This window comes from Pholis gunnellus (genome assembly GCF_910591455.1).
Source record: "Pholis gunnellus genome assembly, chromosome: 12".
NCBI classification, from domain to species: domain Eukaryota; kingdom Metazoa; phylum Chordata; class Actinopteri; order Perciformes; family Pholidae; genus Pholis; species Pholis gunnellus.
In genome coordinates this window covers 15,309,527-15,324,171 of record NC_136539.1, presented here as the reverse complement: position 1 = coordinate 15,324,171, position 14,645 = coordinate 15,309,527, and positions in this window count along the sequence as shown.

Here is a 14,645-nt window from a genome sequence, read left to right as displayed (position 1 = left end):
ATTGATTACTCCATTCTTAATTGATCTGCTTGTGTGTCCCTGAGGTTCACCAAAAGACACAAGCAGATCAATTAGGAGTGGTGTGAGCTGCAGACACACTCCCCTTGTTCTGAGAGGCATTTGTTGAAGACTTCTGTTGGGTGGAAATGTGCTCTGTGTACTTTGGTCATTTTGTTTTTTGGTAGTTTCTGTGACATCAGCTAATTAAAAGTGATCAAAGTCAGCTGTTTCACATATGTTGCGTTGAGTTTTAGTAAGAAAAACGGCATTCAAGTACATTCTTACAGAAACCCGTAGAGTAGAATAGACCTGTGTGGTTAACACACCCACACAGCCCCACAGTCATTAAGGCACCAAATCCCAATTTTTTCGTTTCCAGTTGAGACACAAATTAAGACCTAAGCGTATATACTCGATCAGCGCTGGCTGGCTTTAAATAGGAACATCCTCTAAGAAGCATAAATGGCAGTATGTTACTCTGCATCATCATTATTCATTTATGAAACAAGCACTATAGTACATCTTTTATGCAGTCAAATGCAGTAATTCATGCAAAGGTCCAAGTCTTTCCTTTTCCACTGTTTCCATTAGCCACGTGTGACTCCTCGCTGAATCTGTTCTAAATCTGCAGACTGTCCGTGTGGTAAAGCCCCAGGCTTAAGATGTTTTGTTCCTTTACTCTAAATCCATTACCTTTGTCTGATTGTCTCCCTCAGGTTACTGCACTTGCCATGTCAGAGCACAGATGACATATGCTCTCTGTACATGTTTACTCTTGCACACACATACACACACATTCAAACTTTACACACATACTCACCAGCCAGATTGCACAGAGGGGGTAATCCTTATTGACTGTAGGTGCTGATGCAATGTGACACGCACACGCACACGCACGCACACACACACACACACACACAAACACACTTCAGCAGCCGTGGTGATGTTTAACAAAACAACTCCTCTGGAGCACTGAACAGTCGGCACACAGCATGACATGCTGTGTGCTTTGGAATAAACAAAACTACACAGAAGTGGAATTCAAGAAGCAATCGAAATCCAGAATTGTCCAATTTTTTACTAGCTTTTGAAATTAAATGACTTAGTATCTGCAAAATGACAGAGGTCAGTATAAGCTAACGAACGAGAATACACCGACCATAACATTGTGGCCAGCCAGAGTAAGAACAACTACGTGGTGAGCAGATTTGAATTTGCTTTATTGGTTACAACAAGCACACAATCAGCACTGCAGGAAAAAAATGAATCTGTGCACTCACATAAGGGAGAATATCACCCTTTGTACGCACATCAGTCGTGGTCTAGCAGCATTCTTCTGAAATAACCAATAGCATAAAATTAATATGGAGATGGATGAGACAAGTGAAATAAAAGTCTTCAGTATACTTAAAAAACGGTCCAAAGTGTCTCAATAAATGTCAGCTGCTTTAATTGCTTTTAAGCCCTCTGCACAGTACCTTTCATCAGATCCCTTTCTGTGTCAGCAACACCCACCTGAGTCCATGCCTCTGGGCCTCGCTGTCACTACTTATACTGAATTAAGAGCATTACCATAGATTAAGATGAACTATAAACTAGTATTAAAACATTTTAACGACACAGTGTAAACGATGCTCACTGTGGGAGAAGTCGGGGGGGCGCATGACTCAGACCTAAACGAAAGCTGATTAGCATTAACGAATGGTCTTCGAATGCAGCAGTCTTCAGCGGCAACCATGTCAGCGACATAAACTGCATTTTACGGCCGCGTCAAGTACAACAATAAAATCCTTGAGGACATTACGTGACGCTGTATTGATTTCTGAAGTTAACCCCCCACACTCGCAGGTGCAGAGAAGCACTAGAACAGAACACTTTAACTGAGTATAAGCACTTATTGACAGGAGAAACTACACATCACATCACCCTGCTGCCCTGCAAACTTGTGATTACCTGACAGCTGATTATTACTATGAGTTGCTGCAGACATGGTAAATGGCTTTTCTAGTCTTCTGAACCTCTCACAGCGCTACGCAAAACATGCCACTCACCCATTCACACACTGATGGCAGAGGCATGTAAGTTGCCACCTGCCTATCAGGACTAGCTAACCATTCACATCCATTCACACACCGCAGGCACAGTCTACGGGAGCACCCGGCCTGCCCGAGGACATGTCGACATGGACTAGCGGAGCCGGAGATCGGACCGCTGGTCCTCTAATTGAAGGAAAACCCACACTATCACTGGATGGTCTCCGATTGGTAATGTGGTAGAAGTTAAGCTAAATGGCTGAAGTGAGTGAAGTTGAGGGAAAGTCTATAGAAACAACTTGACTTCTAAAGCCTATATTAGAAACGAGGGAGCGTTAATAGAGCACTACCTCTGCCAATGCCGCACAATCCCCAAAACTTCTAATTACCGGTATTTAAAATAGGAAATGTTTACAAATGCTACATCTACCTCGGGATGAACATTCGAATACATAAAGTAATAGACACTCATGGGATACATAGGCTTGATTTTTTTTTTTTTGCATTCTGTTAAGTGCAAAGCTTCAAAGGAAAATTGGAAAAAGGCCCCTTTTGAAGAAATCTTCTAATCTAAAACATCCTCGATATGCACCTGCATCCAGAGCTGCAATGTCAAACAAATAGCCTGCGCTAGTTTGCATTTCATGCAGAGTGGGTCAAAAATCCTGAAAAGTAATTGGAGGAATTCCAGTTCATAATTGCCTGTTTTGTAAAAACCGATTCGGAGGGTGAAACAGATTGTGAAGACTGCAGCTATAGTTTCACCACAGGCACCCCGACTCAGGAGGACGATCGCACTGAGAATGCATGACTCTACCGCGCTGCCAAGAAGAAGAATGACAGAGTGATAATGTGCTCAAATGTTTTGGTCCTAAAAGCTGTCTTCCTTCTCTTTCCTTTTTTTTCTTCTTAACAATAAATATTCAAACGAGGCATTACAAAGGATTTTTCAGCACTTCCCAGGCATTATACTATCTCAGACATTATGCAACTGTTAGCGCCGCAGAGACTTGGAAGTTTAGTCTTTACTAGGTATGGAACATGTTTAATACGGCAGTGTTTTGTCCCTGGCATCCAAAACAACATATGCAGAGAAAGATGAATTTCTTTGAAACACAAAGTCACAGAAATTGTTGGAGGAAGTGTTGCTTTGTTAAACACAACGGTTGCTATCAAGCAAGCTATGTGCTTCGCTTGATATTGTGGATGTACCTGCAGTCACAAGGGGAAAAAAGAGGAAAAGTAACCAGAATAATATGAGGAGTACAGTATTTTCACTAAAGTCAGTGTTGCTTCTGGCATGTCCCAAGCGCTGCACCAATGTTTATTTCCATGACAGCTTTATCAAATAAACTATAGCGATCAATCCTTCAAGCTGAATGTGGATTTTAAATGTGTGGAGATTTTGTTAATTCCCATGGTGACCTGTCACTGCCTCTGCTAACGGCTCCCCTCACGGAGAAGATGACATGATTAGAAAATAGCCCACCAATAAGGTCGGCGCAAGGAAGAAAGAAAAAAACAGCATATTACGCAACGATGTCACGTCCTGTCTGTTGCTATAACAACCGGCAGCGGTACAAGGACCCTGCGAATGGGAAGTGGGGCTCGTCTCCATGGGAATGTGCACGTTAAGAGCCAATCCGTGAGGGTTTCTTTGAGGCTCTTGGCAGCAGACGGTCCTGACCTCTGACCCTATTCAGCTAGCGCCTCTTTATAATTCAAAAAACATATTAGGCTATCCGCTGAAAAAAAACAGTCCCATCCTTGATTGTTAAATTTTCAACGGTAACCAGTTGGAGTTTTCATGGATCAAAAATATAAAGCCTACAGAAACTTATAGAGGCTTAGGTTAATAAAACAATTACAGCCACATGTAGATTAGAATATGACACTTTATGTGTGATTAACTCAAAAGCAGTCAAAATCGTCTCTGAACTATAGAAAACAGAATTATAGAAGACACCGCACCGTGTATTGGTATAAACACAGGAGTGTTATAGTGTATTACTGTTGGATTCTCTGTGTGATCGAAGTAATCATATTGCAGCGACGCAGGTTTGCTCGGCACAGGGTTTCATTTTCTACCAGCTCCACTTGAGAGCCAGTGTGTGAAACTCTGCAGTGAAGCCAACATCTAAATGCTGTTTCACAGGCTCGCTTGTCCTCCCTGCTGACAAATGGGGGGGGGGGGGGGGGCGCTGAATCAACTCACAGCACCTCTGACGCAAATCAGTGTTCACATGATGATCTGCTCAGCCAGACAGGCCAATAATGTTAGGTTACATATCAAAAACCACTGGCAGAGTAATAACCTGTGTGCGTGTGTTGATGTGCTCTCTGCTGGAGTTTTGCTTCAGCTCCTCTTCTCTTCAGATGAGTAGACAGTCTGAGGTCACAGATCAATCCCGAACACCGCTGGCAGTCTAATAAGGGTTTTACGATTTATTCCGCTGTATGCCAGCTTGTATCTCTGGCATCCAACGTGCGTTGCCATTCACAGTGTGACTTCACCTTCACCCCTTACGAGTGTGCTGACTTTTACAGATCTATGAACTGATAAAAGCAGTTGACTTGAAAAAATAATGCTGCACTCCCTGAATGAGTGCAGTCATTGTGTATAAATACCTGATTCTGTACTTGAAGACTAGATACAATTTCCATTGCAAACTGAAAAAATGTAAAGGAAATATCAAACTGTATTCTGCAAAAAATTCAGAGGATTGTGAGGAGGAGTGACGTCGTCTTTGCCTTTACTGTTTAGTGTGTGTGTGTGTGTGTGTGTGTGTGTGTGCGTTTGTTTGAACTTGTGTAAAGCTTTTATTCCCTAAACCTGCTGCGAGATAGATTATGTTTTCTAATCTTCTACTGATATGGGCAAACTGACAGGACGGAAAAAAAAGATGAAGGGTTAGAAAGTGTTTGTGCCTGTATGTGTCGCTCGGTGTGTGTGTGTGTGTGTGTGTGTGTGTGTGTCTGTATGTGTGTCACCATGAATATTTCAGAGGCCCCACACTGAGTGGTGGTGACAGAGCATCACCAGAACGAGGACACACTGCTCTCCAGGGTGGGGATTTCGAAGAGTTGGCCAGAGAAAGAAAGAGGGAGACACAAGTGAATAAAGGTGTGAAAAGGAGAAAGATAGCAAAATTAGCAGCAGTCTTTGGACAAGGAGATGTTTCACAAACAGAAAAACAGGAAGACTCGATACACACACACACACACACACACACACACAAAAGTTCACATAACTACAAATTCCCTGCAGGTTAGGAATCTCATCCTCTTTTCAAGAGTGTGTTTGCTTTCCTCAAACACAGTGAGTTCGACTTTACAATAAAAATCAAACTAAAGTATATCTTTTTTTTTCCCTCCTGGAAACTTGAGGTCAGCTTCCTGCCGTTTCAACGTTTGCAAAGGCAGAGTGTTATTCTTTAAAAAAAAAGTTCCTGTGCCGAGAAAACATAACAGTGATGGTGAGTTAAAGCCCTGTTGGCTAAGGTATGGTTGACTCCATTGTTAGGACCGTGTTATGTTTCGAGCGAAAATAATCTTTTTGAAATTGTTCATCACATTATTTATCAGCATTAAAAAAATCAATACGGTAGCATCTTTTGGGTTTCTTTAACTTGTTGTTTTGTAAAAGTTTAAAATCTGCCTGTGATTCCAGCAAAGCTCCACTATGAGAAAGCACAGTTTTTAGTTTATGGATAAGCTCCACCCGTCTAGGGTTTGACATATTTGTCTCAGAGATTTCTGCCTCAATCTCAACACAACAGCTGTGAACTGAATTCTCAACAGCAGCGTGCCTTTCAAGAAACATTGGTGTCATTACTCTGGATAATATACAGACCTCCCTCTGAACAGCTTTTTAGTAGAACTACTGAAGGAATGAACCCCAGAAAACTGAGTGTGTTCTGTGGATTGTCGATCTATCTATCTATCTATCTATCTATCTATCTATCTATCTATCTATGTATCTATCTATTTTGTACTGCAGGGGTTTAAATTGGACAATTGTCTTGCTAACTCTGGGATGATGTTGTGGTATTGATTTAATGTACCTAAGTGTATTTAGATCAATAGATTGGACCAAATATAAACTATAAACTAATGTCATAGTTATTTTTGTATCAGATAACTTGTTTGAGGATGAATTACAATTCTACCTAGAGAATGGGGAATAGAGGTCAGTGGGTTGTAGTTCAGTAGGCTAAGGCAGGATGGAGATTTAGCCTGGTTATGTTAAGGTCAAATGTTAAGAGGTAAACCTTGCTAACACCACGAAAGTTATTGCTCAGATATATTTCCCCTGGCAAGGTTCATGAGCAACTACAGACACGATCCCTGGATTGTAGAGAGCAACCTTTTCTCCGATGAATTGCGTCCACATTTTAATGTTTTCCAGGAAACACATGGCAACACCAATACTTTTATTAGAAACCTTTCTGGGTGGCAATGTCTGTTTGTCAGGTGTTTGTTTGATCCAATTTTTAATGGACATTCATGGTCCCCAGAGGATGAACCCTAGAGACCTTTCCTTTACCTCCACCCAGTGGTTCACATTTTTTCGTTTAGAGTGAAACATCTCCACAACTGTTGGATGTTTTGCTGACATTCCCGTCACCCTCAGCTGCTAATTAGCAAATGTTAGCATGGTATCTGATGTCATGGTTACTACCTTCAGAACTTTGTATCATCGCCGGCTGTCAAACAAACTCATTAACGTTGGTTACTTTCTTATATTATTTCTTTATTCTAATAATATAGTTTTGATTAACTGGTTGCGATTTTCTATGTACACTAAAACGGGCAATGATGTCAAAGTAACAGGCATGAAGTCATATGAAGAGAATGTATGCTATGCCTCAGCCCCAAACTGTAATTGCTTTTGTATTTTTTTTCTTCAATGCATGCCTCTGAACCCCCCCCCCCCCCCCCCCCCCCCCCCCCCAGCTGAGTACTGTTTGATGAAAAAGAGAGGGAGAGCATTCATGTGCATATGACAGTTAGCAATAGGATGACTGTGTTTTCATCCAGCCCATCTGTCACTGGGGAGACGCCTACAGTGTGTGTGTGTGTGTGTGTGTGTGTGTGTGTGTGTGTGTGTGTGTGTGTGTGTGTGTGTGTGTGTGTGTGTGTGTTGTGAGAGGAGGGTGTCGTCGGGAAAGCAGAAAGCGACTTTGAGAGTTTGAATCTGCTTAAGATTCAAGACGGATCTGACATGAAAGAAATCTAACAAAACAGTCCTATCTAGCATCTGTGCACATCTGCTGCAGAATAAAGACACTGTGGGATTAATTCACTGTGCATTGCTGTTATTCCACAGACCATTGAGATGTAACATCACACGATCTCAGTCCTTTCATTATATCCAAATGGCCTTTATTTCAATAGTGAGTTATGTGATGTGTATAGCTCTATCAGTGCAGGATGTTCATTGCTGTGATAATAGGTATTAAAGGGATGCAGTAGTGAGCAGCATGCGTACCTCCCACCATTGTTTCCTGCAACGGCAACCAACATGTGTGCTGTTTGAAATGCTTACACAAAGCTTTGAAATGCTGTATTAATGTCGACAAGAGCTTAAAAACAGGAGAATATATTAAGCTTATAATTCACAGTTGTTTATGGAGGAAAACATTCAAACACTTGCTGTATATTTTATCAAAGGAGATTGGCATTTCTGTGATTTGTATCATTGCAAAGTTTTTGAATATGTATGGGACAAGCTATTTCAAGTGCTTGGGCTTTGGGCAATAGAGATAACGCAACATTTTCAGACACCTCATTGAGTAAATGATGAATTCATTCATTCAAACTGTGCCGTTACACTGAACATAGCTTCCTGGTCAGTTGGCATAGTAACCAGAAAGGAGCGGATAGCCTTGTTTCATTGGCAGTGCCTTCACTGTTGCATCTTTGATTAACTGGACTGCTTAGCCGGACCTTACTGTGTAAAAGCAGCATCTTTATCTCACCGTAATTTACTTTTACAGGCTTGAGAAGCCTCGCCCCTTGGCTCTCTTGGTACCATGTCTACGCTGTGTTTCCAAATCAATTTCCTCTCTGTGCATTCCCTTCTTATGATATTTTAGTCATGTGTTGATCCCATCTAACGGTCTGTGGTGCTTATATAAATGAAGTACACGGATGTGAGCGCCAGTGAAGACATCACTTACATTCATGAAGGCAACATAACGACAGGTCCTTTGATAAACAAAGCACTGACATCGGTAAGTGAATCCATGTAAGAAATATTAAAGGCATAATTTTCCACACTTGCGTTATCAAGCGCCTTTCAAGGCCATTTCAGTGCCAAATTGAGTGGAATAATGTCAGCGCTTTAATGCTGAAAGGGGAGGCTATTAACGAAAACAAATCTGGTCACAATTTCAACAGTTTAAAAGCCTTTCACTGCTAACAGTCTCGAGTTCATCATGCGCTCTTTGAGGTTCCTCACCCCATCCATCATGCATGCGTGCATTTACTTTGCCTTTTTTTTGTAACTGTAGAATGAAACTTAAGTAGAGGACACTCACAGAGAAACATTCTCGGCCTGGGTCATTTGGTTGCCCGGGTCATTAGGTTTGAAGGCAGGGAGGTGATTTGTATGGGAGCTGTTAATTTTCTCCTCACACTCTCCCTCTCTCTCTCCCCCTCTCTCCCCCTTTGAGCCACAAACCCATTGAGATGTCTGAGTGACCTTAAGACCCCTCGAGCAACCGCCTACCAACAAATGCACGTAGAAAAAAAAACACAATAACGAGTCCCTGAGAGAGGAAAGTATTCAAGACACAATGTCCTCGACTCTAGCTGATCCTTCTCTCACCCAATCCCCTTCCATGCATCTATTCGTCCATCCATTTAGCAAACTGCTCGTGCAGTGCAACAGCAAAGTATGAACAGAAACTGCTTTGCTGTGCAGTGATCGCAGGTGTATCTTCAGATGTTGCTTGTGTACCGTGGGCAGCCTCGGAGCACTTAAAGTGAAGTGATCTGAGAGTGCGAGTGTGTGTGTGTGTGTGTTTCCGCCCACATGTTGGTGGCCTCAGCATTGATCCCCCTCTAAGCCTTGGTTGTTGCTTGTGGCCTGAAGGTGAGGTGACAGGGGAGTAAAGAGGCTTTAATCAGATTACAGCTCATTCTCTGTCTTTCACCGTCTCTCTTTCCAGCATCATTTATCTCGCTGTTGCTTTCAACTACTTTGCTTTTTTTCGCTCTTTTTTTCTCTTGCTGAGCACTAGACCTATACTTCAAGCCACAGCGTTGAAATTGTCTTTACTCCCACATGGATCCGTTTGTCCTTCTCCAAATGTCCCTCATGAGCTGATGGTGGCTGTTCAGAACTAACTGTATGACTGCACGATGAAATAACCCTGGAAATGCATGAAATTAACAACTTCCAGAGCGCTGTCTTTTTACAGGTATTCAGGTAACTGAGGTTCAATCGAGTTGACACTCAGATGAATACATAATGTTCCTAACAGCGGATAAAGATTCGCAACCACCTGAGGGGAAAGAAGTACTAAGATCTTTTATGTAAAAGTATAAATTCTACAAATACAAGTACAAATACTCAAAATGTATTGAAATTGTTAAAACAAATATGTTTGTGTATCGAGTTTTTAACTACAGTAACAATAGCACTTAAATTAGAAATTCACTTCAGCGCGAAAGAACTTGATCAAATATACCTTCCCACCAGCAGCAAACACACAGTACCTGTTATCTGATGGTGTGAAAACAGGATAATAAGAGGTTGTGGCACATATAGGAGCAAACACACAAACACAGTTTCTCTGTATGAGTCCTTGCCTTCTATCTTTCCCTCGTTCTATTAGCCATGCTGCTCACAGCTCTGTCTCTCTGTAGACCCGTCCTGAATTACTGCATTCAGTTGAAGCGCTGCAGGTCTATTCATTTGTTTATTGATATGTTCCTGTGTTGGCACACACGTGTTATGATATAATTAATACTCATAATTGTCTTTGCAGTCAACACATAAGGTGCATACATACTGTACACTCAACACATACACATTTCTCCATTTGCAGAACACACACACACACACACATCTTTCAGATATTGTATGCGTGTAGAACATAAGCGTTGGCAGATGCAGCAGATGTGTCTGGACGGTATGGAGAGACTCTTTTAGCTACAAAACTGACATGACAACCAAACACACACACACACACGCGTCACATTGCCAAAGGGCTCGTACGCGCTGTGAGTCAGATCTGGTTGGAACTAGCTGTCCCCATTGCACTGACCCCGTCCTGATCAGCGCACAGTTAGCATGCATAGGGCTCAAATCGGTAAATGGATGTCCAGACTGCATATTGGTGAGCTGCACAACAAACAGCAACATATCTGACCAGTGTGAGTAACCACTGTGTGTTTGTGTGTGTGTGTGTGTGCACACGAATACGCCAGAGGGAAAGACAGCACTGTGGTGCATTAATGGGATTAGGATCAACTTTACCCTTTCTCTTCTAACTCCCCCCCCCTTCCTGTTCCCCCTCATCTCTTTCTTCACCCTGACAAATCTTCTTGAAGTCCATGTTCCTCATTGTATGGTAATTATTTTAGTTTGTTTGTGTTTGTATTCATATCAGCCCACACTTCATTCGTCATAACTCTGCCCCTTCGACCTTTTTACCTCCTACCGTCTTTCTTTTCACTTTAATATTAATATCTTTTGCTCTAGTACGTTCCATTTATATTCACAGTCCTTCCTCACTCTTTCTTTGTCCGCCTTCTTTAACCTCTCGTCCATCTTTCTCTTTAATGAACTACAAAAAACACTGGGGCCTGTTGCAGATGAGCTCCGTCAGACAGAGAAGCCCCTGTAGATGTTTTGTCTTTTCGTCTTATGTTCACTGTACTTACATAAGCTGTCATCAAAGCACGGCAGAGTAGTAGCAACACAGGCAATCCATGTATGAATGTTAGTCTCTCTGGTAACCATCATCCGCTCAACACCGAGAGCTATGACGTATGGCTATCTGAGATCTATCTTAATCATGATCAAAATACTGGGCGGCGAGGCCGTTTTTCACAATTACTTGAAACAATCTTTGTGAAGTTGAAAGCTTTCCTCTCCACACTGGAATCATGGTTTGTTAAAAATGAAGTTAAAAGTCTGACTCGTTGGGAACCCTATATCCCTCAAATGATTTGTCACACAGTTTTGTCAGCCACGGAGAAAAATGTCATCAAAGAGACAGACTTTCTGAATTCTGGTCAGACTTCTAATCAACTCCGAGCCTGTCGCTTTGGCCGAAGTCTACTATCCGCAAGGCACCATACAGCAGGGTTCATTAAAACGGTTTTCAATGGGCCTTTAAAAGTCCTCTGTCCTCAGAATGCCCTCATCCTATTCAAAACACAGACCAAACCAATCATTACACGGCACTGACATTGAAATGCGACATCAAGAGTTGCCATTAATCAAACATCGAGGAGTCAGTGTCGGAATAACACCTGTCAACCAGAATAACTGTAGAGTTCATAACTTGGGCCTATTAGAGGAATTGGGTTTTGGCTGGAAATTTAGACGACTGGACCTTTTGGACATCATTGGAAATGAAAGTAAATGTTAAACACTTTCGTGCTTTGGTTTATGACCCTCGACCGCTCCAGTGAAGCAGCACAGTATGCTAGGAAGAGAAAGCTTGGTGCACTGTGGGTTGAATGTAAATATGGGTTCCTAAAAAAATGCATGCTTGGCCATGCTTCATCTGGTAAATGGTGGTAAAGAAATATGATGAAGATCTTTGCCATTTTCTGAACGTGTTCATTTGGGCTATTCAAAGCTCGGCCCATGGAAACGAACCACAAACTGGCGGAGAGCCCCATTCAAAGATTTAATAGCTCGACAAAGTAAGAACGTCTGTGGGTTGACACCAGTGCACTCTCCGGTGCACCACTCAGTCAAACAAAACTGGTAGTCAGTAACTGGCTGCACAGTGGTTCCTTAACACTGTTAAACACTCTTATCTTATTCATGCTTTTTCCCATGGCAACTTTTTCTCCGCATCCTCTATTTAAATACTACACAACCTTGGAATCAATCATATTGTACATTGTATCTCAGGAGAAATCCAGCTCAATGATGTAATTTTTCCTTTCCTAATAGACTATGCCTAGAGAGGGCCAGAATGACCCTTATCCTAATTCTAAAGGAGATGTTCGTATCAGCCAAATAATCATACTCTCGCTTGTATTTCTCACCCTTTCCTGTTATATAGGTATGTGTGTACAGTAACACGTCTTTTCTTTCGTTGGTTTGTGTGTCTCCTCCTTGCACCACAGCTCTTCACTAATGCCCTCACATATAGTACCAAACACATACACACACATTATTACCACCAACATATATGGAGCACACCACTGCACTCTTTTTCCTGTTTTGATCCTTTTATGAATACAATGCTATCGTGCACAACAGAAGTGTGAGAGAGAGAACACACAAGTTCAAGCTGTGCCATTTTCAGAGCAGTGCAGGGTGAAAGACAACATTTGCATGCTAAACAAAGGCAATAAAATAAAATGCCTGCACAGTAAGCTCAGCAGGCTTGCTGCCTATAATTACTTATTCTTCGCTAAAGCAAACTACTAATTATGAAGATGTTTCATGTGCTATTACTGTACCCTGAAGAAGAGAGGAGGTGGAGAGACCACATGTTTCCCCTCTGTCTCTGGTTTGTTTTTGGGATAAACTCCTAATGACAGTAGGCAGGTGGGAGATAGATAGATAGATAGATAGATAGATAGATAGATAGATAGATAGATAGATAGATAGATAGATAGATAGATAGATAGATAGATAGATAGATAGATAGATAGATAGATAGATTTGAATGGGATGTGCACGTGACTTCCTGCGAGTGCAAATCAATTTGGCTCCCACTGTTTACACGCTGTCCAAACCAATTATGCACACGGGTATCAAATACAGAGTTTAGTCTTTTCAATTATTAATTGCGCCACACATCATGAAGGATTCATCTGGCTGTCACTGATATGCGACCGTTGAGCGGTCTGGAAGCGCTCGCGCCTTGTGTAAGAGCACCAAATGTTCCGCGAGGCGGCGGTTTGACAACAATAGAGGGGAAACAATAGGAGAGGATATAGCTCCTCCGTGGGTCTAATTTTCAAAGGCAATTACAGTGATGGGCATAAGGGGATGTGGGCAACATAATAAGCTCTCGGGGACCGTCTCGTCTGTATGAGCTGTGGTTCGATTAAGGTGTTGGGTGGAGATAACAGAACAACACGTTACACTTTAGTCTTTGTACTTAGGACTCAATAATACCTACGTGTTAAAGCTCTAGCAGAACATAACTGACGTGAATAAAGAAGAACTCACCTCAAAAAATGCAACATATCAGCGTGTGTTTCCTTTGTCATCGCCGAGTCCAAAAATGGAGAAAAAAAACGGACTTTAAAAAAATAAGAAGAGAATCTCCAGTTGTCTGCTTCAAACACCCAACAGCATGATCTCAGTGAACCAACCGGGCTCGGTTCAAAACAACAACAAAAAAAGACAGCGAGCAACTCCAGAAAAGCCTGGAGCGAGAATGAAACAATGCTCAACTCCTCTTGGCTACAAATGTCTCACTTACTGCCTGCCTCCCGCCGTCCAGACAGACGCGCCGTCGTTACACGGATGAACCTCATGTAATATTGAACGCCGATAATGGACCGGTGCGACGGGAAATGGAAATGCTGCCTTGCGGTTTTTATTCCGTGTTTACATCATGCTTTCCTATTACGTCCCTCCTTACTCGACCCAGTGTGTGCGCTTCCTTTGTGCTCTCTTGTCTCGCTCACTGTGGGTAACGGGTTAAACCATTCCCGCAGCACGAGAGGGGCGGGGGGTGGGGGTGGTGGGTGGTGGAGAGGAGCTATTCATGTGGATATGTGAACGAATGGGCTTGGTGACTCGTGGCCAAATGTTGTTATTGTCGGGGATAAAGAGACGGCAAAAGGGAAAGATGAGGGAGAGGGAAGAAGGGAGGAGGAGAGGGAGAAAGTGGGGAGGAAGAAGAAAGGGGAGAGGGGGGAGGAGGGGCGGGGGCAGTATTTAATTTACAAGGAAAACAGACTGCTTTACTGTCCCCACAATCCAATGCAAATGTGGGAAGTGATTTTAAAAAGTGTTATTTACGAAACAACATGCCTTATTTGACATTTTCTTTCTGTATCGAAAGTAGTGTCTTTGTTGTTTTTTTTGGCAGATTATGACAAACTAAAACCTCTTACATGCAAGTCTGGTAACCGCGGTCCCATCTCTCATGTTAGATTATGCAACAGACATATTTACATCCAGTGTAATGTTGTGTGTGTTTGGGGGCGGGGGGCGCTTTTTGTTCTGCTTCCTGTTACTTCCCTCAGCACCAGTGTTAGTTCAGGACCTTGGAGAGCTCTCAACCAGCACAAGCCACCTTTATCAATAGGGCTGTAGTTTATTTGAATCATAAATATGAAAGCAAATGTATTATAAAAAATAGATATTGTGTGGGTTGTTGTTCACCGGGAGACGGGATGTATAAAATGCAGCCAACTGGTAGTTTAAACCTGGTCACAATTAATTCACTAATA